Consider the following 27,563-nt stretch of genomic DNA (forward strand, 5'->3'; position numbering starts at 1 on the left):
ACTAATTATATCGAAGTCTACCCTTACCAGTTTTCTTATATAACCCGTTTTCTTTAATGCTGCAGCAGGACTTGCAAGGCAACTGGTAGACGTAAGTTTTTTATTAAAAAGTAAATTATTGCTTTCTAATTTGTCTTACCTTAAATTGGATTTTATTGTCATGGTTACCCTTTTAGGTATTTCTATATAAGCGTTCCGCATGACCGCATCGTTCGTCCCCGCGAATACGAAAGCCACCAGGAATTGGGGCGTAAATGCATTTCGCCGTGTTTAGTACGAGCCCCTGGGGGATAATTACAGTCGTCCGAATAAAATATTACTTAAAATTCTTGTTCGGGAGTAAAACTGCATAGAAAAACCGCAACTGCCATAGTCTAGGCCGCTGCGGAATAGTAATGTAGATCTAGCCCGTTTTATATTAAGACTAAATATCCTATACGAGAACATTGTTTATATTTTCCAAGTACGACATATCGCTCTTTAACAATGGTGCCAGGGTCTGCATTAAATGCATTTCCATTTAAGTTAAACGAAACTCCGAAAAGATTGTCAGTAATCGTATTATATTGGTAATTCAATGTCTCGTATGTTTGTAGCCTAATTGAAGCCTTCTCAGCGTATGATGTATCTATCTTGTTTTACCCGGCCTAGACAGATTCCATGCCGGTAGAGGGAACGGCTAGCACTACCTAGAGGAATTCTTACCTATTTCGTACTTTAGGCTTTCGAACCTTGATTGCTGCATGCTAGTTAGTTTGGTTTGTGATTCGTATAATTTTGTAAACGCATATAGCCTAGGTCCTATGTCCGTGGGTTGGCTGTTCCATTTTAATAGTCGTTTGACAAGTTCCCGACATTCTGCACTCGGTTCCTCGTGGGGCTTGTACCTACGTAGGCGGTGTCAATGAAAATTTCACCCGAAGCAGTTAATTTTTTCAGGGTAGATCTTTTTAACTCTTCCGGCGAGCTAGACCATGGCAGTTGTCGCATTTCTATATAGTTGTACCTCATAAACAAGAATTTAAAGTAATGTTTTTTTTGTCCGGCTGTAATAACCTGTAATTTACCTTTAAACTATCCTACGGAAAGGGGGACCCGGTGGGAATGCGGGGTTTTGGATGGGGAGAAGCACTTGGGGGAAGCTTTTTCCGTGTTATTGTCTTATTTCCTATTATTTATGACGTTTGAAACGAAATACAAGCTGAAATAAACGATAAATAAACGGACAATGAAGCCGTTACATAGGCAAAATCCAGCCAGTACTACTATCGTTATGATGCCGATTGTATTGCGCATGCGCTGTCTCATAATTTCCTCCCGCCGATACGGTGCGATACCTATACTCTGTTTTTTTTCATCTGTCCATCCGCCTGTGGTGTTTTTGTTTGGTAACACTGCGTCCCGGTCTTGAAATAGTTACGCTGTGAAAGTTTTAGGTAAATAAAGGATATCTGGTTGTACATTTGCAACTGAAAAGTGTTTTAATAATTTACTGTATGCGAATTACACCGTTAATATTCGAAATAGGATATTGTTATTATTGTTGAATGTAAGCTGCCTTTTCGGGGTGGCGAATGGAACAGCCAGACGCAAATTCCATCAAACAGATGCTAAAACCAAGTTACGTCATATCGCATGTGGCTGAAACGCACTTTATAAAAATTAACAGTACATACTGATATACTTACGTATAATGAAGTAATACGTTGACATCTTGCCGTAGTGAACAGCGAGAGAAGCAATTTTCCCGCCACTGCGTCAGGCTGTTCCATTCGCCACCCTGAAAAGGGAGCTTACATTCAACAATAATAACTATAACCTATTTCGAATATTGATGGTGTAATTCGCACACAGTAAATTATTAAAACACTTTTCAGTTGCAAATGTACACCCAGATATCGTTTTATTTACCTAAAACTTATACGTAGCGTAACTATTTAAAGCCCGGGACGCAGTGTTACCATACAAAAACACCACAGGCGGAAGGACAGATGAAAAAAAACAGAGTATAGTTCTAGTGCAGGTAGGGACGGGACACGCCTACCACCCAGCAACAGTCACTCTGACACTCGCGCCACAGATCGACCGAACACCATGGCTAACTGCACCCCGGCAACCTCCAGCTCCTCCGAGCCCCTTACTAATGAGACTTTACCACGGACCTGCAACAATTGTTACTTAAGCTACAAGGATTTCTCGTGTTATTATTCGGGACATTATGACCGCTTAATACAGCTCTGCCAAGACCACGGGCTTTTAAAGAAGCAGGCTTTTTGCCCCCATTGTGGTAAAGAGTGCAGACTTGACCTGCTAAAGAAGGGGTTCAGGAACTAACACATTAGTTGTTGGTTTTACACGAAAACGTAATATGTGTTTCAGTCCTAAACTAGTTTAAAACATTTTTTATTCATCTATACCATTAGTTTTGTTCCTCCGTTATACCTAGGTAGCTAGGTAGTATTTCCCTGTCTTGAAGGTTGTAACTGGCATTTTTCTTCTCCATTTCCTTTCAGATGCGACAGGTCTTATGCCCCGTACAGAAAGAAGGCCAAGAAGAGGTGTGACTACTACCTTAACATATTTAAGGGCACATGGTTTTCTAGGACCCGCCTGGATGTTGAGACTGCCCTCTTCTTCGTATACCTGTATGTCAGTGACTTTTTCTCCTACAGGGTTGCGAGGACAGAGCTTGCACTAAGTGATATGGCTATAAATGATTGGTCCAGCTTCGCCCGGGAAGTAAGTGGTTTGTATTTGTGTACCCCAACCATTATTATTTTTTCTGTAGATAGTTTACCCTACTTTATTTTCATACCCTAACAGTCCTTTTTTATTTCAGGTCATAGTTCATTGGTGCATCCGGCACAAGAAACAAATAGGTGGTCCCGGTACAACTGTCGAGTATTGATGAGGCGAAATTTGGGAAGAGAAAGTACAATGTCGATCGGGTTAGTGAAGGACAGTGGATGTTTTGCGGTTTCTGCAGACAGACGGGACAGTTTTTCGTGGTACCTGTTCCCGATACGACTAGCAAAACATTGCTTGCAGTTATCATGGAATACATTGTGCCGGGGACCACTGTTGTCTCCGATTGCTGGAGAGCTTATGATTGCCTTGGGGACGAAGGATACGTTCATTTAACTGTCACTCACTCCATCCACTTTGTGGACCCAGTAATCGATGCCCATACAAATGCTATTGCGAGGAGGTGGAGGGCAAACTTCGGGAGACCGACGGCCAGGTGCGGACGTAGACGGTACAACTTCGTCGGGTACTTGTCTGTAGCGTATTTCAAGTTACATTTCCAAGACCCGAAGACGAGGTTGACCATGCATTCATCAAAGCCGCAGCGGATTTGTACCCTCCACCTCTTTAAGGTAAGATTCCCAAACTATTCGTTATTATTGTTTTACTAGTTAGTCAGGTATCTCTGATTCTCGGTATAGGTATACCGTTATCTCAGGTGTGTTATGGTGTTGTAATTTTGCTGCTTTTCGTTTACAAGTGTTGTTGTTTGTTGGGTAGTAAGGTAGATCATCACAGCAGGCCACGCAGGCCACCTACCATCAATGCAAGCCACCCTCCGAAAAAGTACATTATAACGCGTCCTGACACCCGAGATGGGCATCAGTCGCGACTTGTTGTTGGTGAGAAACGGAGCTAAAGACCTCTACTCTCCTTTCGAAGTAAGTATTTTCCCCAAAGTTAGAAATTAAGGCCAAATTTTAAGATTTAACAGATTTAAACAGAGGGTACTGAAAACGGTCTCAAACGTAGTGCAAATCTCGCCAAAACGCGTTCAACATTTTTACTTACAACTCGAGGTATTTAGAAGATTGACGCCATCTCGATGTTTACGGAGTAGCTTGTGTCAATAAACTAACCATTTCCTGTGATAAATCCGCACACCACTTGTACCCACAGACGCTGGAGCACTTTTATCACAACAATCGAAACACGATTTCTCATCAACAACAAGCCAGGCGTAAACAGCTGTTGGGTAGAAGATGACGAGAAGCGTGCTCTTGGCTAATTTTTAAATAAGTAGTAAAACATCAATATTTTACATATTTATGATGATTAATTTGAAAATATTCGTTATTGAAAAAGTAACTCGACTCTGACTCAAATTTAAGTAATTATTTTTCTGAATTAGAACGTTCTTTCAAGTTCTGTATTATGACGTCACGACATCCTTGACTTTCGTACCTATTGTAAATAATTGCTATACTCAACTGTCATTGCAGAACAGTTTACCAGTTATTCATGCAGATTGTTATCAGCTATACATGTAATTGTTATAATCGTAATGCGCATATATATCTTTATTATTTACTTTTTGGATATATGAAGATGTTTTACTGCTGGATTATCGCCGTAGTGTGACGCAATCGTTTTCGGTCCATGGGCCTCTGTCTGTTTTCGCACCATAAGAAATTATGGGGGCCGAATTTGCAATGACCAGAAAGTCGTTAAAAGAGGAAAGTTAGCATTGAGGGGCATATGTTTGACTGAGAAAAATACAAATTTATTCAATAGCTAGCTTGTAAAAAATACTTGGTTATAAAAACTTGATTGACAACTAAGAAGCATGTCTACTATGGGTTTCAGAGACAGTGCGTAAGCAGGTTTTTGGGCAATACCTATTTCTGTAACGAACACTCTTAACAGAACGAGATTTTGCTATAGTGCATTACACCCAGTGCCGTAATTTATAAGGGTATCGTGAATCACTAATCGTAAAGAATAACGACACTTGTCCTTGTACCAAGAGACAAAAACTCCATTATGCAGAAATGGATACGAACACGCGTATAAAGCTCCACCTACCCTCTCCCCAACACACCCCCCCCCCCTCCACCGCCATCCCTTTTCTTCTTCGTTTACCCCTCCTCCGCCTTCCTTTCTCTCTCTCTCTCTCTCTCTCTGTTGCCATTCGGTATGTGTTGACCCTCCAAACTGGGTATAAGACTACACACAAAACGTTGAAATTGGTGAAATTAGGCTATGTATTGGAAGTATATACATAAATATTAAAGCAATTTTATCATTATTGCATTACTATGACAACTAGAATTCATGGAAACAGTTTATAACCTGTTAAGCGTCACCCACGTAATAATACGTTTACCGCGATCTACTCGGTAGCGCCTTCAACGGGATATTACGTTCAAGACTTTAACTGTGCTTGTCAAGCCGTCAGCCCCGTATAACGTACGTTTACTCGTATAGAAAGTGTAGGAACATCATTTGGTAACACTCTCAGCACATGGGAAACTTATTTCCAGCCTGGCAACTCTTTCCTGGTGGTCGCTTATGCTAGAAAACTGCCTGTCCCTGTTGGTTTTCTTTCAATACGCTATGGGCGTTTATCGAGACAAATTGGATTTCGCGTCTTTCACAATGAATGTCCCCAAAGAGGAGGCATATTTCTTTAGGTGAGATCAATCAAATACTAGATGAGGAGTGTGATATTGATAACCTATTTGATGATGAGAGCTTTAGTTCTGAATCCTCCAGTGATGATACAAACTTTTCTTCCAATTGCGGGAGTGAAGATGACTTTTCTTTGCCGAGTGACTGGACTCCGAGAGAGAGAGAGAGAGAGAGAGAGAGAGAGAGAGAATTTCCTACAGTTAATTACAGTATGAATAACAAGCATAAAAATCAATATTAACTTTGAAAAACTATCATCAGTGCTATGATCGCTGATTACAAAAACAGCGTGACGGTACGTTAGCAGCGAGCTCATCAGGGGCGGACGCTTAACAGGATAATGGAACGGCGTATGTGTGAAGCCTCCACTAATGTTGGCAACGATGATTTTGCCATTCGTTAGCATGCAAACCTTAAAGGTTACATTTATTTCTGGCATACGATTATTTAAGAATTCAAAATACTAATAAAGACTGAAATCAATGAAAGTGCTAGCAAAAACAAAAAAGTAAAAAAAAAAAAAAAACGTAGTCGTTCCTCTATGCACTTTTCCGTATTCGTTCCTCTATGGTTTTCGGCAGCCAGATGTACGAAAACGTTAGAAACATTTGATTTTATCTAAGTTAGAAATATCTGTAATTTTTCGGGGTAATTTGGTTGCAAAAAAGGGATAATATACATGAATTAAATCAAAATTTTTAAATAACAATGTAAATTTAAACTAAATAACGAGTAAGTAAACAGTTTAGGGAATAAAACTTTGCAGTTTCGTCGTCTGTCGTCGTCTGCTGTTTGTAATTGTGTTTATGGCGCGCGCGCTTAGAAACCAGGGACAGCAACTGGGTTTAAAGTGCAATGTGGAGTGAACTGAGACCAAAATGTGTATAATAACAATCAAATAAGCACTGTGGAGTTTCAGTTGTGATGGCAGTAATGGATAAAAACCGCCGATTACAAGGTAAGAATGAATTTCAGTTCCAACCATAACCCCGGGAATAACAAGTTTCATACTTTCACTAATATAGGCCACAAAATGTTGTTTTATTGTGCTGATTACAACTGCAATCTTGAGTAAGATCAATAAACGTTACATACATACGCTAACATTGTTCAAATGAGTGCTGGGAAGGCTGGGGAAAGATGGTGTCCGTCACTGATGAGAACCGTCCAATGAAAAACGTAGCCGCCATATTGGATTTCAAAACTGCCTTGAAAACATATTTTACGAAGAGCTCACATGCTTATTTTAGTTCGTATGGGGCTTTCATATATCACAATAGTTGACGAAACTTCAGTCTTTTAAATGGTATGCTTAGAGTTGCAATTGTATTCATGTTTCACCAATTAAATATCGAGGTGAATAAGGACACCCGTCTACCGTGATGAGGGTTGGCCTGTACTGATGTTTCCCCCTAGTTGTTATCCGCCATACCTATCACTACATAACAACCCATCCTCACGTCCTGGTTGCGGAGTTCAAACATGCCCGCTTTGTTACATTACTCCTTCCCAACCAACACTTCGATCAGTGCCCAATTGAGTTAGTCTAGTATGGCAGTTGACGGTTTCCTATGTTATATTACTTGCTTTACAAGAGATTAAGAGGATATTTTGTCGTTCCACTGCAACCAAACTGTTATTTACCTTTACGTCGGTACATCGCACCCGTCGATACCGTCGTAGCCTTCAAAGGTAAATTACAGTTTAGTTACAGTCGGGCGAATGAATATTACTTTCGAATCTTGTACAGTAAGTAAAATAACATAGGGAAACGTCAATTGCTACAGGCTAGCTCGCCGCGGAATAGTAACTTAGATCTACCACAAAGGGACATAACCTCTCCAATAGGCTGATGCTAGGTCCTAACTTAGGGCACCGTGCCCTGACTTGGCCTGGACCCCCGAAAAGCGATAACCTTTTCTGGTCAGCAACTGGCAGGAATCAGGCTGTGCAACAAGTTTTACCCCCATTTTTTGCCTTCTTACATAGCCTATCTTGTCGACCTTAGGCCAGACAAGTGCCAGTAGAACTAGGTAGTTTTGAAGTCAGTGGGCATTCTTTGAGCCATTATCATATTTTAGACCTGAAAATATAATTTTCCGGTTTGATGTGTTTTTTGAATGTTTCTGACAATTTTTTTTGCAAATGATCTAACTTCTAACTTAATGTTGCTTATCTAACCATGCCTAATGCATGGTATTAGCATCAAGACATACCATAAACTCACTGTAATAGGAGTAAGACGTATCATTGGAATTAATATCTTTGTATTTCACTTGTTCTTTTTCCTCCTACCCAAAAATCCCACTTTCTTAGTTCTTCCCCCAAATTGTGGGCTGTAGGTAAGGATGGTGTGTATAATCTCCTAAGGTACTGGTTTGCCAGTGAAATTAATGTAAAAGATGTTCACAGCTCACTTTAAAACATTGGAAAGTGATATTTTATAGCCGGGAATGATTTAGTGGTTTAAATATAAATAGTAGTAATACTGCAATTTTTACACCAGTCACTGCTTAAAATGAACTAGACAATGAAAGAAGCAACTATAGCTTCATTCAATATAGGTATATACCTTTTTTGTGAATTTATGCTCAGCCTTTTGCCATAAAGCTAGACAAGTGCTCAAACAAGTGCATTTTGTGTTGTAATCTTTGGAAATTTTTTTCTGTTACCTATTTACATACTTTTTCCTCAATGGTATTTTTATATGAATTTGGAGATGGATGTTTTGTCAGTCAGATATTTATTGTATTATTACTGGCTCATAGTTTTAGTGAATTTTAAATGATTTAGTCTATGGATTTTTGGTCTAATTAATTTAGTGATTATATATTAACAATGCTGAGGTCCCTCTTTTAACTATGAATGCCTGTGTCAAACCAGTACTCTGCATGGCCCTGTTCATCTTCTCACATTACCACAACTCCTAGCCAGTGGGCACCACATGGGCCCCATAGCAGGTGCACTGTAGGCATTACTTAAGGCTTTTTGCAGTGTCCTTTCTGTCATGAACTGCAACCCCTTTCATATCTTTTACAATACCTCTGTTTGAATGTTCTTTCTTCCATTTTAACTTCTACCCTCTCCAAAAAAGTTTTTCAACATTTTCAGTACTGAATGAGAATGACCTCATAGGTCCTGTGCTAGGCTTTTAGCTTAGATTGTATTGTATTCTAACCCATTCCAACACCATGTAGGGCACTTTCTCTTGTTAATTATTGGGTAGGTTGTATATCACTTCAAAGAGACGGCAAAGTATTGCATTACATACTACCAAATACTTTCGTAACATAACTTATGTAAATCTAAGCTAATCTAGGACACAATCCCTCATGGCTGCTGGATATTTATTCCTCCCCTTATGTAACTTTAAGCATATTTAGTTAGTTACCCTAGCTTCATAATTGTCAATAAGGAAGTCCACATACCTGAATTACTGTCATTGGTTCTTCAAGTGTATTCAAAGTCCTACTGTAAGGTTTCCACCGTGTAACAAAAGATAACATAAAAATTGAATGTTTAGCCGCAGGTATATATTGGAAGATACCAAACATAAGCAGGCTTTTTGGCATTGTGTTTAACCTACTCAGTTCACCACATATATGAAGAAGTGACCTGATGTTACCTCGAATGTAAACATATACACATTAAACCACTTTGGTTTAAGTTCTTATAGCACTGCCCTTGCTTATTCATAAATTCAAGCATTCATATTATTGTACTGTCTGTTTAATGGAAAGTTGGTGTTGCAGGTACATCTTGTTCTTGATAAGATTCTGCAGTAACCTAGATTATGTCAGTATAATTATTGTCAGTTGGCTAAAATTAGAGCAACAGGAGAAGATGAGAGGGGAAATGTGTTCTTCAAAAGTAAGATTATGCCATGCAACATGGAATTCACAGCCAGTCATTGGTGGTGGTGTTGGGCCATGAGCCTCTCATTTTGAGATAGTCTCCTCGTAAACCACAAAATCCTTGGGAGAAAGGAAACTCATGACTTCTCTGATTCTTTTATTCCTCTCTCTCTTCCCACAAAGATTAAAAAAACAGATGGGGGAGCATGCCAGTTCCATAATTCCTTTATGAACCTCGACTTATTTTTAAAACTTCACATTCGTGAGCAGACGACACAGATTAGTTGGTACAACAAGTTGCAGTTTCAGCAGCAAAAAAATTGGCAATAAACTACAAAAAAAGTTATAAATAGGACCAGCGATAAAGCATAGGGGATGGGGGGGAGAAGATGCTACTGCTGTAAACAAGATGAAACAATATTTTTTTTTAGTTGAATCTTATCCTACCCCTCTATTATGATAGCTGTATTCCTGCATCAGGTGGGATGACTGTAAGAATGAACATTTTTAAAAAAATGATAGGATTGTTAGTGAACAGTCTATTCATTCATCTCTTGGGTGGTTTGAGCATCAATAGTTTCTCTTTTTTTTTTTTTTCTCGTATCAGCCTGTAAGGATGCAGTAGTATGTGTACTACGTGATTTGATTGATCAGATTGTTATCTGAATTTTGTTTGGGTTTATTAGTGATTTATATTTATTATATAGGATATCTTCCAAAGAGGAGAAGACTGTCGTTTTCAGTCTGTAAGGTGAGAGAGTGCATCCCTAGCTTTACTCTTCAATTTATAATGGTCACAACCAGTGTGTTAAAATAGTTAAATGTAGGAACAACGAATGCAAGATCAGTGCATTGGTTGGTCTGATGAAATCATGAATATTTATTTAAAAGTATAAGCAGATGTGAGAACCAGATAAGAATAAGAATAGATAGAAAAGATTCTTCTACTCTAGAACAGGGAGTGAGGTTTAGTAAGTTTTTAGGTTTTCGCAACCATTAATTTTACAACATAAGTAACTGTTTCCATAATTATACTGTACACACCCTTTACTAATCATCATGTAAGAAAGTTTTAACAATTATTCAAGACTCAATACATAGTAGTTATTATAGGGGTAGACTTTAAGTCCAGTCAATCTTCATGTTAGCTAACAATACCTTTGGAAAAGAGAGATATTACTTTGCAGTATGTTTTACTAGGTCTATGATGTCAGTTTCCAAAAGCCTTTAAAGTAGCAGTGGTATTTTTAGTAATAAAAAAAATAAAATTTAATATGACAATGAATAGCAGATAAAAGTGTTTTTATAAACAGTACATAGGACCATAAGGCAAGTACATATAGGACACCTAGGCCAGGCCAAATTGTCATGGTAGCCAAACTTTTTTTTGAAGTGACAAATTAATGAATCCATTGGAAGAAACACTGACATATTAACCAATGCCTTGATAATTCTGAGTTGGTGATAAAGCCGTTGTTCATTATGTTCTTCGCTGGTGTTGGTACCTTACTGACAAACATGATCAAGGTTTTATTCAAAGAGGCAAAAGATGATAACCATTCATAATCTGGATGAAAGGCTTGGCAGGAGACATTTCGACTAGTATGATCCATTAGTTATACAAGTAAATCTTTATTAAATATTTCAAGTTTCACCAGAATTTAATGCACAGCTGGTTTTAATGTATACGTACTAATTTTAATTGCAGGAAACCGTTGGTTGTACTGCAAAACTAAATATGCCTTGTACATACTATGTCACTACTCAAATGTAGTAGATATCATATCTGACATTTGAATATTCATATTTCTTAAGTTCTGACATTTGACTATTCATATTTCTTGAATAAGTTCTGTAGTTTCAGGTACTATTCTTATGTTACCTTCCTGTGAGATAGCAGTGAATACTGTTTTTTTTTCCTCTTGTCCTCTTGCTTCTATAGATCCTAAATGGTTGAAGGTATGAAAGTCAAGCTTAGAAAGCTAGACCATCATGCATAAATGGAGATTGTTCTTCTGTCATTCATGTATACAGTACCTTGTCTTACCAATTCTTGCCTAATGAAAATATTATTGAACAAACTTGATATAAAAGGACAATACCAAAATGTGAAATTATGTACCCAAATTCCATAGTTCTTTGGAGATACACACCATTGCCTTTTTCATTTTACTCTTCATCTAGTCAGTTGACTGCAGGAAACCTTATACTGTATTATCGATGCCCAAGTGGAAGTTTGAAACTAGACAGAATTAATCTGCTTTCAATAGAGCATCTTCACGAGTGCCCCCATCTGGATCTATATTTTGTTCCTTTGTTATCTGGATTTTATTTACTTTTAGGTTATTGTTTGGGATTTATCAGTCAATCAACAAATTAGCATATACGTACATCTCACATAGCATGGATGAACCCTAAAAGAAAAATAAACCTATTAATCTACAAAAGTGTCTTGAATATTAGTCAGTAAAGGCAGATAAGTTAGGATATTATTTGGGATAGTTTGCTTAGTTCAGTATAAATCATGCATAGCATGGGTGAACCCTAAAGAAAAATAAACATATTAACGAAAGTGTCTTGAATATTAGTCAGTAATAGTAGGCAAGTTAATCATGATGCATGTAGACCTGAACTTCATACCAGATAAGTGATTAGAATTCAAATTTTTTGCAACGTGTCCAACCTCTTCCTCATATTTCCAACCTGAAACTTATCAGACTGATGCACAGCATTTAACATGAGGATTTTGAAAAGTTGCTAAAAGTTCAACAAACTACAGATTTGAACACTTGAGCAGAGTGCTCACTTTCAAGTACCATTTTCTGGATCACCTTTGAAGAATAATCAGCCACACATTGCACATATTCCTTCCTAGTCACCCAGCTTGTAATATTGTATTTCAGTACTTCATCGTATTCTTTTAATGTTTCTGCTAACCAATAATCGCTTATGAACCTTCTGTCATCTTGAACTTCTTTTGCCGAGTAATCCAAAATTCACTTGAGATAAACTTGAAAATAATTGTATCAGTCATGTAATTTACACTTCACAATGGTCAAGTGATGATAGTTTTATATTGTATGTGGGTTTTATAATTGTATTGGTTTGTGGGTCTAATACCTTTAGTCATTAGAAGTTAGTGTTTTGTGGTTTTCTTGTAAAGATGAGTCTAAACAAATGATACTGTATAATTATGAAACTAATATTCAGGCCTCTAATTTTAAGGTACATTATCATCTTAACCCTTTGTAGTACTAACTAAAGCTTTTACACTGCCATAACAAACCATTTAACAGGATTGTTTTGCAAAGGAAGGGATGGAGCTTATCTTGGTGATTTTACAGTTGAGGATTTGGTTGTTTTGAGATACTTTTAGTTTTGTAATCTGTGTTCTATTAGGTCTGAGAGGTTCTTTAACAAACTGTGAATTTTCAGTTGTAGGTATTAATTCTTAGTAGGGTATAGAATCTATATTGTAAGGCTTTAGTTTTTGTAGCTAGTGAAGAGAATATATCTTACCCTTTTAGGTAAGCTGTTTCAGCTTTCCTTGCTCTCCCTAAATGTGTTTTAGGTAAAGTTTTGTCAGGTTTGTGAAATTGGCTCATTTATGTGACCAAACTTTTCCAAGAATTTTGTCAGCCATAATATCTGATATATAATTAATTTTATATTCCAACAACTATATTCAGTTCAATCTTAATGAGATTGAGGGAGAGACATTAAAGTTTCCTCAGTTCATTGGGAAGTTGTCTTGATCTGTGATCACGGTAGTAGATTTTCTAAATTAAAGCAGTTGTGGTAGTTTCATACTTAATTTATAAAGGAACTCTTTCTACATTTCAGGAAACCAGGTAACAAGGTTGAGCCATGAACTTTCTCCTACAGTTTGCCTTGTAATGTGGGTAGATGGAGGATTGCTGGTAATTATCTTTTAATGTTTTAGTTCATATACAGAACAAACCTTTGGTTTTAACATATGACACCAATTCCTTGTAACTTTTTTTCACTTTGCTGGGCTCCAGCTGGCACTAGAGACTTTTTCCCTTGTGTTAAGACTGCAGGTTTGTTAGTTATGAAACCTACAAATTGATTTTAAATTGTCATTTTAATGTATGACACTTACCTGGCAGGTATATATATAGCTATATTCTCTGTTCCACCTGGCAGAAATTTTCAAAACTCGCGGCAATCGCTAGTAACCTATTAGTAGTTCAGGCAACACCACCCCGTTACAGTGGCGCTAGCGCTAGGAACCGTTCCCAATTGGGCAGATTTTCTCTGCCAGCCGAACCGGCAACATTGTTGGTGGTTCCCTGCTAGAATTTTCATTCTCGTTGCTGACTGATCTTGGATTTTGGTATTGTAATCGGAAACGTTAGCTTGGCATTCGCTTTGGATTGTTCTTTAAGATGTCTGACTCTGGAAGTATGTTTTAGAGTGTGTGTAAAAGAGGGGTGTAAGGTAAGACTGCCGAAAGCTTCGGTCGACCCTCATACCGTTTGTAAGAAATGTAGGGAGAATGTGTACTTGGGAGAATAGATGCATTGAATGTGAGAATTTATCAGAGAAGAATGGAAGGTCTTTATGAAATATGTTGAGAGACTTGAGAAAGATCGGTGTAAGGAGATCTGTTTCTCGTAGTGAGAAGTCAAATTCTTCGAGTAAAAGGAGTGATTGTATTTCCTCTCCAGCTCCTTCTAATGTAGAATTGGTAGTTCCTTCTCCCAGGGTATCTCCTGCGCCCGCTGCTGTATCGGAGGAGACGAACGATACAAATATTGTGAAAGTGTTCGCTGCCCTTGCGTCCAGGGCGACCAGATACAGCGACTTACAGACAAAGTTAGTGCTTTCGATGTCAGTGAAAGTGTAGTGGAGGGGGCGTCTGATCGTCTCTCTCGTGCTCCTAGACCTAGACCTCTGTCAAGCTCCCAGACCCAAGGGAGAAGCATGTCGACAGTCGAAGGGAGGCGAGAGAGATTTTGCCACGGTCAGGCGTCCCTTCGAACAGTGCTGTTGCAAGTTCCCAGGACTGTTGCAGTTCGCCGCAGAAAAGGCGTAACTGGGAAGTGTGCGTCCTCGGAAGGTTCGACTTCCGAGCGAGAACGTAGGTATGCAGTGGTGTCTCGCCCACTCAAGAGGACGTTCAGGACGTCAACGGCTCTCGAGAGACAGGCGCAAGACAGTGAGGCTTGGAGTAGTCCGGAGGTGTTGTCATCCTCGGAAGACGGGGACGCAGTGCCGATCAAGAGGAAAAGGATTTTTCGTACTAGAGAGGACGCAGGACGCACTGGTGATATACGTCCGTCTCGGCATGGTATTTCCATGGGAGAATCGCCTCCATCTTTCTTATGTATCCTCTCCTCGTATTTCTCCGTCGGGTAGAGTACAGGATCGCTCTCCTTTAGGTCGCAGTCCAGCTCGTAATCCTCATCCTTCGTCGTCTACCATGCAGGAGGATAGTACGAAGCATTTCTTACGGAAATGCAGTCCAAGTTGGCAGTGCTGGTGAAGTCTTGGGATGCTACTGAACAACCATCTTGCGAGGCGTAAGGATGATTCCCTTCCCATTAAGTCTTCTAAAAGGGAAGACAAGGACGCATTCGCCGAGGACGCAGGGCGAACTGGCGCTAGGAGGAATGTAGTTTCCGAAGAAGCAGGACGCAAACGGCAGGACGCGGGACCAATGGTGGACGCAGGACGCAGGCGACAGGAAGCAGGCGTTTCTAAGATGGACGCAGGACGCAGGCGGCAGGACGCAGACGCATCGGTAGCCGCAGGACGCAGGCGGCAAGACATCGAGAGGCGGCAGGACGCCGATGCCTCGCTAGCCGCAGGACGCAGGCGGCAGACGCTAGTCCGTCAACGAAGCGTCAATACACGACGACTTGCAAGATATTTCTTCAGCAGAAGAAGAGTGGAAGTAATTGAAGAAAAGAATACAGAACCTTCTTCAGATTATAAGGTTCTGACTTCACGTCTTATTGCCGTTTTTGAGGGGGAATTTAAACCGACAGCTCCGTTATCCCCCTTATCACAGTTTTCCAAGACTAGGACTCCAAAGAAGTCCTCCTTCCTGAAAATGACGATGTCAATTTCGGCGAAGAAGGCCCTTCAACGGGTGAATGACTGGATGAAGGACAAGAAAGAACGCGGGGAAAATACTCGTTTGTTTTTCCTCCAGCTAAGTTAGCTTCTAAATCAGGAGTATGGTACGCTACTGGAGAAAGTCTAGGCCTGGGAGTACCTGCCTCCTCCCAGGGGGACTTCTCCAGTATAGTGGACAGCTCACGCAGACAGGCGTTACAGTCGGCCAAGGTCTGGTGGACGTCTTCGGAATTTGACCATCTATTTAAAGGGATTTTTAGGACTTTCGAAGTCTTTAATTTCTTGGATTGGTCTTTGGGAGCGCTAGCGAATTCCATAGGAGAAGAGGATTCGCAGGACTTAGAAACAGCTAAGAGCATTATGTCCTGCATGGATAAGGCTCTTAGAGACGGAACGAATGAGCTGGCTTCGTTATTCACAGCAGGAGTGCTTAAGAAGAGATCGCTGTTGTGTTCGTTCGCCTCAAAAGGAGTTTCTAACTCTCAGAAATCGGAGTTACTGTTCTCTCCCCTTTCGAAACAGCTGTTTCCTTCAGAGGTGATTAGGGATATAGCTCTATCCCTTTCGCAGAAAGCCACTCAAGATCTTCTTTCGTCTTCGGTAAGAAAGTTCTTACCAACCAAGTTGGTGAAGAAGACGCCAAAGGAGACTAGACCGTCGCAACAGCCCTTTCGAGGGAAGAACATTCGCTCGACCCGCCTTTTAGGGGTAAGAGAGTACCCGCGAAAAGAGGAGCCAAGACCCCCCTCTAAAGAATAGAAACTCGGTCCTCCAGACGACAGTGGGAGCCAGACTTCAAGGTTTTTGGGAAGTTTGGCAACAAATGACGGCAGATCCCTGGGCTGTCAACGTAGCTCGGGAAGGATACAAGATTCCTTTCGTGAAAAGAAAAGGACCTCCTCTCGCAACATCTCCGAGAGCCCTCGGGGCAAATTACAACGATTTAGAGAAGAAAGCGGGCTCTGTGGGAGCAAGTAGCTTCCATGCTAGAGAAAGGAGCAATAGAGCCTGTTCTGGATCACGAATCTCCGGGATTTTACAACAGTCTGTTCCTGGTTGCAAAGTCCTCGGGAGGTTGGAGGCCAGTGCTGGACGTAAGTCAACTGAATCTTTTCGTAGAAAAAGACCAAGTTCACTATGGAGACGAACGATTCAGTACTGGCAGCGGTACGTCCCAGGGGACTGGATGGCGACTCTGGACTTACAAGACGCATACTTTCATATTCCGATTCATCCAGGAAGCAGGAAGTATCTAAGGTTTGTGATTCAGGACAGGGTCTTTTCAGTTCAAGGCCTATGCTTCGGCCTTTGCACGCCCCTCAAGTATTCACGAGGATGATGTCCAATGTGGCGAGATGGCTACATTTAAGAGGGATCAGAGTGTCTTTGTATCTGGACGACTGGTTGATAAGATCCCAGTCGAGAAGTCAATGTCTGGAGGACGTAAGTCAAACATTGGACTTAGCAAAAGACCTAGGTATGGTAGTGAATATGGGAAAGTCCCATTGGAGCCCCAACAACAGATAGTTTATTTGGGGATTCAGATATCGGCAGTGACTTTTCGGGCTTTTCCGTCCCCCGAAATAGGCAAGCCCAATGCAGTCAGGAAGGTGCAGATTTTCTAAAGAAAGACCGATGCTCTGCAAGAGTGGATGAGTCTACTGGGCACACTCTCATTCACTAGAGAGGTTCATTTCTTTAGGAAGACTGCACATGAGACCTCTTCAGTTTTTTCCTGAAGGATTCATGGCCAAGAAAATCGCAACCGGATTCCTTCCAGTTTCTAATTCCGACCGAAGTAAAGGAGGAATTAAAGTGGTGGCTAACTCCAGGCAGGTTAGCAAGAGGGATGTCGCTTCAGCAGAAGAACCCAGACCTCGTCTTGTTTTCCGACGCGTCGGACGCGGGTTGGGGAGCGACATTAGGCCCTCAAGAGGTGTCGGGACTTGGAACAAGGACGAAACAAAGTGGCACATAAACAGGAAGGAACTGTTGGCAATTTTCTTGGCTTTGAAGCACTTCAGAGAGTTGATTCGAAACAAGACAGTGCAGGTCAACTCGGACGAACACCACGGCTCTGGCATATATTCGGAAGCAAGGGGGGAACTCATTCTTTTCCCCTTTTACAATCTGGCAAAAGAAATTCTGCTTTGGGCAGAAGAGGAAAAGGTCGTGATACTCACCAGGTTTATACAAGGAGAGAAGAACGTGGGTGCGGACCTGTTGAGCAGGAGAGAGCAACTTCTCTCGACGGAGTGGACGTTGCACATGGAGGTTTGCCAGAGCCTGTGGAAGTTGTGGGGCCGTCCGGTAGTGGATCTGTTTGCGACAGCCAGAACAAAGAGGTTACCAACATATTGCTCTCCGATTCCAGACCAGGAAGCAGTGGCGGTAGATGCATTCCTGATGGATTGGTCAAACTTAGATCTGTACGCTTTTCCTCCGTTCAAGGTGCTGGGGAAAGTGATGAAGTTCAGGGAGAGCAAAGGAACGAGGATGACCTTAATAGCCCCGTTTTGGCCGGCCCAAAGTTGGTTCACAGAGGTACTGGAATGGACAGTAGATACGCCAAGGACTCTTCCTCTAAGAGTAGATTTACTCAGACAACCCCACTTCGACAGGTTTCACAAGAATACCCTCGCTCTGGGTCTGACTGCGTTCAGACTATCGAACGTCTGGTCAGAGCGAGGGGATATTCTAGAGAGGTGGCCAGTGCAGTGGGCTAGAGCCAGAAGAACCTCCACAATCACGGTGTATCAGTCGAAGTGGGACAATTTCCGGAAGTGGTGTAAAAACAGGAAAGTGTCTTCATCCAGTACCTCTGTGACCCAAATCGCAGATTTCCTTCTTTACTTGAGGAAGGATTTACACTTGTCAGTTTCGACAATTAAAGGTTATAAGAGTATGCTAACCTCAGTGTTTAGACACAGGGATCTAGACATCTCGAATAACTTAGATCTGAGAGATCTGATTAGGTCGTTTGGGACGAAGAAACAATCAGAAGGCAGGCCACCTGCGTGGAACCTGGATGTGGTCTTGAAGTATTTAACTTCTAGCAAATTCGAACCGTTAGAGGAATCCTCTCTGAGAGATCTTGTTAAGAAGACTATCTTTTTAGTAGCATTGGCAACTGCTAAAAGAGTTTAGTGAGCTTCAGGCCATATCGAAGAAGGTGGGATGGGACCACGGCAATGCAGTGTGTTCATTCCAAGAAGGTTTCTTGGCCAAGAATGAGGATCCAGGCTAAAATCCTTGGCCAAGATCCTTTGAAGTTTTGGTCTAGCTGAATTGGTCGTAACGAGCAAGAAAGAGTTCTCTGCCCAGTGAGAGCGTTGAGATTTTATATAGAAAGAACGAGAGTTATCAGAGGGAGGTCTGATGCTCTGTGGTGTTCAGTTAAAGACCCCACTAGACCCATGACGAAGAACGCTCTAGCCTTCTTCAATGGAGAGAGTTTAATTAAAGAGGCTCATATGTTGTGTGAAGAGCAGAGCTTTGGTATTTTGAAAGTGAAGGCTCATGAAGTCAGGGCAGTGGCGACCTTCATTAGCTTTTAAAAAGAATTTAGCCCTCAAGGAAATTATTGAATCAACGTATTGGAGAACTAATTCAATATTTGCGTCTCATTATCTTGAGGGACTTTTCAGACAACCTTCGATAATTGTCAGACGCTAGGTCCATATACGTGTCCTCGGGTACAGTATTGGGCAAAGGAGTTACTACCCCATAACCTTCTTGTAAGCTAGTTGATTTTATTAGGTGATGGTGTTTGTGTTTATTGGTCGTCTGAGAAAAGGATGCGGTACTTTTCTCAGTCGTGTTAGTATTATCTGGTGATGGTGTGTGTAGTTCAGGTAAATGATCTGTTACTAGCTTGAATGCCGTGGCATAAGAGGGCTGTAAGGATCTGTCAACACATTGGTCACGTCCATTGTCAGTTCCAGTCTTAGCTTCTTCAACATACAGGACACTTCCTTGTTGAGAGCTACTAAGGTTTAAGCAGGCTTAGAGGCAGGACCTATGAAGTCAGCTACCTTAGCAGGTAAGGAACTTGGAGTTTTTAATAATATTTTAATAATATTTTTATACTCTAAGAATGTTGCTGTCCTTGACCCACCTCCAAATGTGTCAATCAGCTATATATATACCTGCCAGGTAAGTGTCATACATTAAAATGAAGTTTTTATGATAAAACAAAGTTTAATGTATACTTACCTGGCAGGTATATATAATTTAATTCCCACCCGCCTCCCCTCAGGGGACAGGGTTCAGAGAAAATCTGGCCCAATTGGGAACGGTTCCTAGCGCTAGCGCCACGGTAACGGGGTGGTGGTTGCCTGAACTACTAATAGGTTACTAGCGATTGCCGCGAGTTTTGAAAATTTCTGCCAGGTGGAACAGAGAATATAGCTATATATATACCTGCCAGTAAGTATACATTAAACTTTGTTTTATCATAAAACTTCATATTTTTTTTGTGTCGAGAGTGAATGAGTTCCCTTTGTACCCCTATCTTGTACACTGCCTCAATTTGGGACTGATTTGGACCTTCATTGAAGACTTGTTGTATGGACACCACAACCCTCGGTGACTTAATTATTTTCTAACATGATCTTCTCAAAGCTCTCTTCCAAACTGATTGGATACTTATCAGCAGTCCAGGAATCATTTTTCTGTGTTGTCTAGGCTTTTGCTATTCTTTAGGTCATTCCTGAGAGTTAGTTAAAAAACACTAGACTGGGTAAGCTAATTGTTGAGATTTTGTTACCCTTTTTTCCCCAAGATCTGTGAATGTGTACTCGCAGTCCAGTATCCCACCTAAGTAGCAGAGTGTTGCTTTTCCAAAGGCTTGTCCTTTTATCTCAAAATTTGTCCTTCCTATACCTTATTTTGATCTTAAAAATTTCTGGAGTAGAAAATACTAAACTGGTTACTTCAGGAATTCTTGTTAGTTTTATCCATTGAGGCTCTGACCTCCTTGGTTTTAACTATTCTTTTGTGGTTTTATCCAAGGAGGTCCTAACCACCTTGTTTTTATCCATTCTTTCACCTATCATTCTTTTGTTGGTTTTATCCTAGGAGGCTCTAGCCCCTTGATTTTATCCCTTCTTTTACCTTGGGCATTTGTGTTGGTTTTATCCAAGGAAGTTCCAAACTCCTTGGTTTTATCCCTTTTGGTTCATGCATTCTTTAGTCGGTTTTATCCAGGTTCCAACCTCCCGATTTTATCCCTTCTTTTACCTTGGGCATATGACACCCATAAAACAAATGAAAGTATTGCATATTGTTGAAATTAATGTCCTTTACCATTATTAAGGCCAGCCCTAGGAGAGTTAATATTAACTAAGTTGTCTGGTTAAACTAAGGTAATTATATAAAAAATCATTATAATGAAATATGCTGAGTAGCCATAAACCTTGCAATTAAGTATTTCCTGGAAAAAAGTGTGAAGCTGAATGATTGTCCAGGTGGGGAATTTATATCTTGTTGGGGGTATATTTGGAGTTATAAAAAGCCTTTTGAATTGGGGAGTTAGATGTCAAGCAGAGAAAATGAAGTTGATGCATCTAAATGCCATCATTCCATGGCATAGGAGATTACAGGTGGGAGGTGCTATCAGTATATTTGTTTGGTTTATATTTGGTTGTCTGAGTGTACAGAATCTGTGCACAAGTACATACAGCAACCCCCTCTGTTTCTCTTAAGTAAACTAAAGATTTGCAGATATTTCATTCCAGTGTTTTTCATTGGCTAACATTCATTTTCTCATTCATGGTTACACACAATGTGAAGCACATGAAGATGAGTTTGGTTTTGCTTTTCATTCCTGTGTTTAGTTTTTCATGTGATCTCTCTGGCACACTACCCAGAGTTTTAAGCCTGAAAGCCAAAGAAGATAAGCATGCGTGCTTGTCAAACTCTACATACTGTGTGGAACTGCATTGCTATTTGTATGTACTGTATTTTTCAAAATTGTGGTGCTTGACAGATGTGATCAAAGGTTAACATCAGCATAAGTTGTACTGAACAGTAACAAAAAGAAACTAAAGTATAATTTGCTGTCGCGTCTGCCTAGCGGTGTGTTCAAGCTAGCTAACTGGTTGGTAAGCAAACTGGAAAGGTTTTTTCTATATGAACCATATAACAAATGACACATGCACAATAAGGCTGTATAGTTTCATGTTGAGATTGCAATTTGTTACATGATAAAAACTAAGAAAAGGAAATAAAATACATGGAAATTTTCACTTAATTAATTTTATTAACCATAGTTACAATAAATATTAATTTATTTATCAATCATAGTTACAAAAAATATTAAGAAATAAATGACCTGCTGGCACAACTGCTTGCTTTGGGCAACTGCAGTGTGGCCACCCTCCTGAATGAAGGAAGAGAAAAAGGAAGGAAGCATGGGATCTCGGGTACTCACCCTTGCTCTTTTCTTTGGTAACTGCATTTGCAGATTCTTTCCCCTTGGTGTTTCATCCAAATGTTTCCACCATTTTCATTCAGTTATTCATTTTCATGCCTTTTGATCTGAAATATGACCACTTTGTTAGTAAGTTAAATAGGCTTGGACAACGACAATGCCACAGCAGAAAGAATCCGCCTACCGCCCTTCACAACCGAGAGGTCTGGTACTAAAGAGTTGAGGTGATCATCAGATCTAAGATGATATCCCACAAAGCTAACATCATCCTTGAGCTCCTGCCAGATGACGTTTTTGAACAGATTGCAGAATGGCTCACCAACCAACATGCCACCGTCTCCCACGAAGCGCTGAAAGCCCAACTAAGGTCATCCTTTAGCATGCTGCCTGCTCTCAGAGCTAGAAAATCCTAGACAAAAGTAGAGCAGCAATAGGACACCAGCAGCCGTTGCACATCTACAAGCAACTACGATGGCTAGTTACCATCCCTGCCACAGACTTCTGCCCAGAAAGTATGTTGGACCTTATGAGATAGGTCCTACTCACAAAATTAGCCTGCCAAACAGTTGTGGCCATTCCAAACACATCAACCACGGATAACCCAACGATTTCCTAAAGACATTCTACGCCGCCCACCTAGCCCCCAAGTCAACTGATCCTACACCACCAGCTGTAGCAGCAGCTGCCCCACAACCACAGCAGCAGACCATGCAGACAGACAACAATCCAGAGGGCCTGCTGCTCCATACACCGCTAACTGGAGCTCCAGGTGGTAAAACAAACCCAAATACAAGCATGTCCCAGGATATGTTTCTAACACTGGAGGTTCGGGAATGAAGACCAAAAATGTTAAAACAACTACTGCATGTCAAAAAGCATGCAAAGGGATCGATTGCGGCAGCAACCCAACAAGCTAAACATCAGCGGTGGGCAAATTGATTACCTTGTAACCGAGACTGCGCCTGCTTTACACTGTCTTTCTTCCAGGTGTAGGCAAAAAAATTTGTTTTTTCATCACAATCAAAACATTGATAATGGAATTCCTAATCAGCACTGTGCATGCAAGTCGTTTGTGCCAGCCAAACTGCATGAAAGCTAAAATCCAACCCCCAGCACTACTGGTGTCCACTGCCAGTGTAGCCTTGCTGAAAATATATGGGAAACACTATGAATTTGTTCAACAGGAAGGAGTGCAGCTGGACATTCACATTACATACTGAAACAGCAGCTGATCACATGACCACTGCCATAGTCCCACTCACTGACTACATCACCAGAGATAAGGCACCTGCTATAAGAGTTCCTGGAGGTATTAAAGGACAATCTGCAGCACGTCCTGAACAAACCCTCAAAGCCCCACATAGGCACCGAAGGTCTCCCAGTACAAGCTTCTGCAACACCTTTCAGGGACATGGAATGAACAGGAATATGCCAAAAAGCCTCCAGCCCCTGACTGCATATGGTGACCCTGCAGTGACTACTGGAGACAGCATAAAGACAGTACCTGAACATCACCAACTTAAGAAACCAGATGGATGGCACATAAATGTTTAAAAAGATTGACCTGCTGCAGGGATACTTCCAAGTACCGATCGCTAAGAAACAGAAAGAATGATCATTATCATCCCCTTTGGCACGTACACCTTCAACTACAGCTGCTACCCTTCTGCGTCGTCTATGTTGACGACATACAGATATTTAACCCCAACTTCAAACAGCACATGAAGATGTCAGACAGGTCCTGCAAGTACTCAAAGAATACGGACTACATAGTCCAAATAGAATGAATGCGAATGGGCAAAACCAGTATATACATAGCGGAATTCTTAGCCACCAAATAAGCCTGTGTTGAGCTGTCCTGACGAAGGTCCAAGCAATCACCGATTTCCCAAAGCCAATAACAGTCAAAACAGTCCAACAATTTATGGGAATGGTTAACTATTACCCAACTTTGCTGAAATTTTGCCCCAAGAATATGACTGCTTAAAAGGAAAACCTAAAAAAATTTCCCCACAGATCCCTCATTCTAATGATGGACACATGATAGTGATCGCCTATTGTCATTCTTCAGTAAGAAGTACTTAGTGTTCAACTGAGAGTTGTTCTGGCAGTCCACACACTGTACATCACTTCTGACATAAGCTAGAAGGACGACAATTATGGGCTGCTGATGGACCACCAAACTGTTGGCACACGCCTTCACCAAAAGTGGAGACAGGTGGTTAGCTAGGCCGCAACAAGCATCCACTGACCACCCTCCACACCCCAGAGCTGGGTCTTCAAAGCGGAGACAATCTTTAGGTCTTAAGATGATGATCTCATCCTGCTAAGCAAATACAGTCCTAAAGTTCCTTCCAGATGTCGTTTTAACGAACAGGATCGCAGATTGGCTTGCCAACCAACAGACAACCGTCATCTACAAAGCGCTGAAGGCCCACTAAAAGTCATCCTTCAGCATGCTGCCCATCCTCAGAACTAGGAAATTCCTAGGACAGCGTAGGGCAGCAATAGGAGACCAGCGGCCATCACACATCTACAAGCAACCATGACTGCTAGTTATAGAGGTCCTATTCACAAAATCACCCTGGCAGACAACTGAGGCCATCCTAACGCATAACCATGGACCACAACAATTTCCTGGAGACAGTCAGTAGTTCAGGAATGAAGCCCAAAAATGTTAATAAACATGCAAAGGGATTGCAACAGTGACCCAACAAACTAGATGTTAGTGCCTGCTTTCTGCTGTCTTTCTTCCAGGTGCAGGCAAGATAATTTTTAATCACCAACAAAACATTATTCAGTTCCTGTTCAACAGGTACGGTATGCAAATCGTTCATGCCAGTCAATCTACATGAATGCTTCATGTAGATTGACTTGACTGGTGTCCACTGCTAGCAGGGCCCTGCTGAAAACATACTGGAAACAGAATATGAATTTGTCATTTGATGGGAAGCAGTACCACATACTGGATGTTCATCACAGCAGACATAACCATCGCACTCTTAGGAACAGACTTAGGAATAGCATACAACATGCTGATGGCATAATGAAACAGAAGCTGATCAAACGACCCACCCTGTAGCCCCAATCACCCTGACTCCATCACAAGAGATAAGGCGCCTTCTACGGGAGTTCCCGGAAGTATTCAAAGATGACCTGCAGCACGACCCGACCAAACCCAAAAAGCACTACGTCCAGTGACCCAGTCATCTGAAGGTCCCCAGTACACGCCCATTTCAGACTTTTGGCCACAGAAAATCTAAGCCATTCCAAACAAGCTTTCTGGACATGGTAAGAGCAGAGGAATTCATATACCAAAAAGCCTCCATCCTTGGGCATCTCCCCTCCACATAGTACCAAAATCAGATGGAACATGCTGACCCTGTGGCAACTACTGGGAACATGCTGACCCTGTAGCAACTACTGGGAACATGCTGACCCTGTGGCAACTACTGGAGACTCAATGTAATGACAGTTAGTACTGGACAGGTACCACTACCAAATATCACCGACATGGCAAACCAGTTGGACGGCACAAAAATATTCATGAAGATCGACCTTCTGAAGGGATGTTTCCAAGTCCCTGTCACAAAGGAAGACAAAAAATGGCCATTATCATCCCCTTCTGCATGTACACTTCAACTACAGCTGCTTTGGAACTCGGGTGAGAGCAACCAAGTCTTTGCGTCATCTATTTCGATGACATACAGATATGTGTATTCAGCCCCAACATAAAACAGCACTTAAGGCATCGGACGAGTCTTGCAAATACTCAAAGAAATCAGGCTCATAGGTAGAAAGGACAAATGTGAATAGGCAAAACCAGTAGTTGGAATTCCTAAGCCACCATAAAAGCCCCAAAGGTGTCAACCCCCTTCCAACAAAGGTCCAAGCAATCATCGACTTCCCAAGCCAATAATAATCAGAGCAGTCCATGAATTTATGGGAATGATTGACTATTACCACCATTTCATACCTAATCTTTCTGAAATAATGGCCTCAATATATGACTGCTTAATAGGTAAACATGAAAATTATATTGGTAAGAAAAACAATAGCCATACAATCAATCGCCTCTGCTTCTCCACTAACCTTTAACCTTTATTCCACAGATCCATCACCTGATGAGAGACGCGAGTAGCACAGTGATGGGTGTGGTACTCAAATGCTGTTCTTCTGCAAGTTGTTGTCAGCAAAGCTAAAGAACTCTATATTTGTCCAAGAGTTCCCGTTAGTCCACAGAGCCATACATCACTTCCGGCACATGCTGGTAGGATGATAATTCTTGGTGCAGACAAACCATCAACTGTTGGTACACACCACCATAAAGGGAGATGGGTGGTCAGCAAGATAGCAGCATTGCCTATCATTGATAGCCGAACACTCCTGCACTTCAGATACTTGAAGCTCTTAACAACAACGTAGCCGACGCCCTTTCCCGAAATACAGCAGCTTTGACAGGGGAACCCTGCCCTTGAGTGGAAAGACCCATCAATCAATGATGGTGAGATGACCACCCCCTGCAAGAAGAGTTTCGAATGGCCTAGCCAATACCTACTGTTAAGGTTGAGAAAGAAAGCCTTCAACCTTGCCCACAACCTGCTTTGTCAGTCGGGTAGATTCACTGCCCGAACCCTGTCTGAGCAGTACATCTGACAGGGAATGAAGGCAAGACATCAAAAAGTGGGCAAGAGAATGCCTCATGCCAAACAAAAAAACAACAAAGCACACAGAAACGTGGATAGTTCCAGACAACACAGCGACGACAGCAACACCAGATGGCCAGAAGCAATACAAGTACAACAGCAGACAGAGATTACAGAAGTACTAAAACAGGCTAGGCCAACCGCAATATATAACTAGCCACAGAGCAGCCAACTTCACCTTCACTTTATGGAACTCCCTTGCTGCCAGCCTCGTGACAAACATCTTCACATAAAAGCATACAACCCAGAAGAGATCAGCATGGTGGAGTGGCTGCACTGCTCCCTTAAATCGGTACTCTCTGCCAGATCAAGGCAGGAGTTGGAGAAAGGCATTGTGGGTCTTGCTGGAACTGAGAACAGACCAGCATGCAGCATTCAATGCACTGCTGGCAGAAGCACTCTACAGGCAAGCATCGACAACACCAGTGGACATTCAACAGAACCCACAGCTCTTCCAGATATCCGTAGAGCATTGGAAGAGGTCAAGCTGGCGAAGACAACATACGAAGTAGAGATTAAATATGTCCCTGAAGACCTTGGAAAAGCAGAATATGCATTCATATGAATAGATGCATACAAGCTCCCGTCTCCAGCCTACTCAGGACCACACCGCATTCTGCAAAGAAGTGTTTGTATCAGCCAATAGTCAATAGGAGGATTATCAGTGTCTCCACTGACAGATTATATAACCAGCCTACATCCTAAGCAGCAACCCACCCCAGGCCTACTTTCAAGGCATCCTCGCATCAAAACAAAAATGTAAGTGATGGACCAAGCACTCCCTAGAAACACATTTAGCACTCCAGTTTCAAGTGATCTGTTATGCATTTTTCAGAGGCTACTTTGACTATGTCACTGTTAGAACTGGTATTACTAACACATGGTTGGGAAGCTGTGGGTCTTGACATATGTATATTCATTTGAAATATCTTCCAAAATGGTGTATAAATTGCAACATTTGTCAGGTGTGAGAAAGCACATCTGACTGTTCTTGACCTGTCAAGGATAATTAGTGTCAATAAATTTGAA

At 41.3% G+C, this 27,563-nt stretch overlaps 1 long non-coding RNA gene across 1 annotated transcript; it reads left to right on the plus strand.

The window, feature by feature from the left end:
* The first annotated feature begins 3,225 nt into the window (after positions 1 to 3,225).
* LOC135223492 (uncharacterized) lies at positions 3,226 to 27,563 on the plus strand. Its single transcript, XR_010316515.1, has 3 exons — positions 3,226 to 3,377; positions 13,134 to 13,210; positions 25,941 to 27,563. It is a non-coding gene; the product is annotated as an uncharacterized LOC135223492 (long non-coding RNA).

The sequence above is a fragment of the Macrobrachium nipponense genome, chromosome 10, assembly GCF_015104395.2.
Source record: "Macrobrachium nipponense isolate FS-2020 chromosome 10, ASM1510439v2, whole genome shotgun sequence".
NCBI lineage: Eukaryota > Metazoa > Arthropoda > Malacostraca > Decapoda > Palaemonidae > Macrobrachium > Macrobrachium nipponense.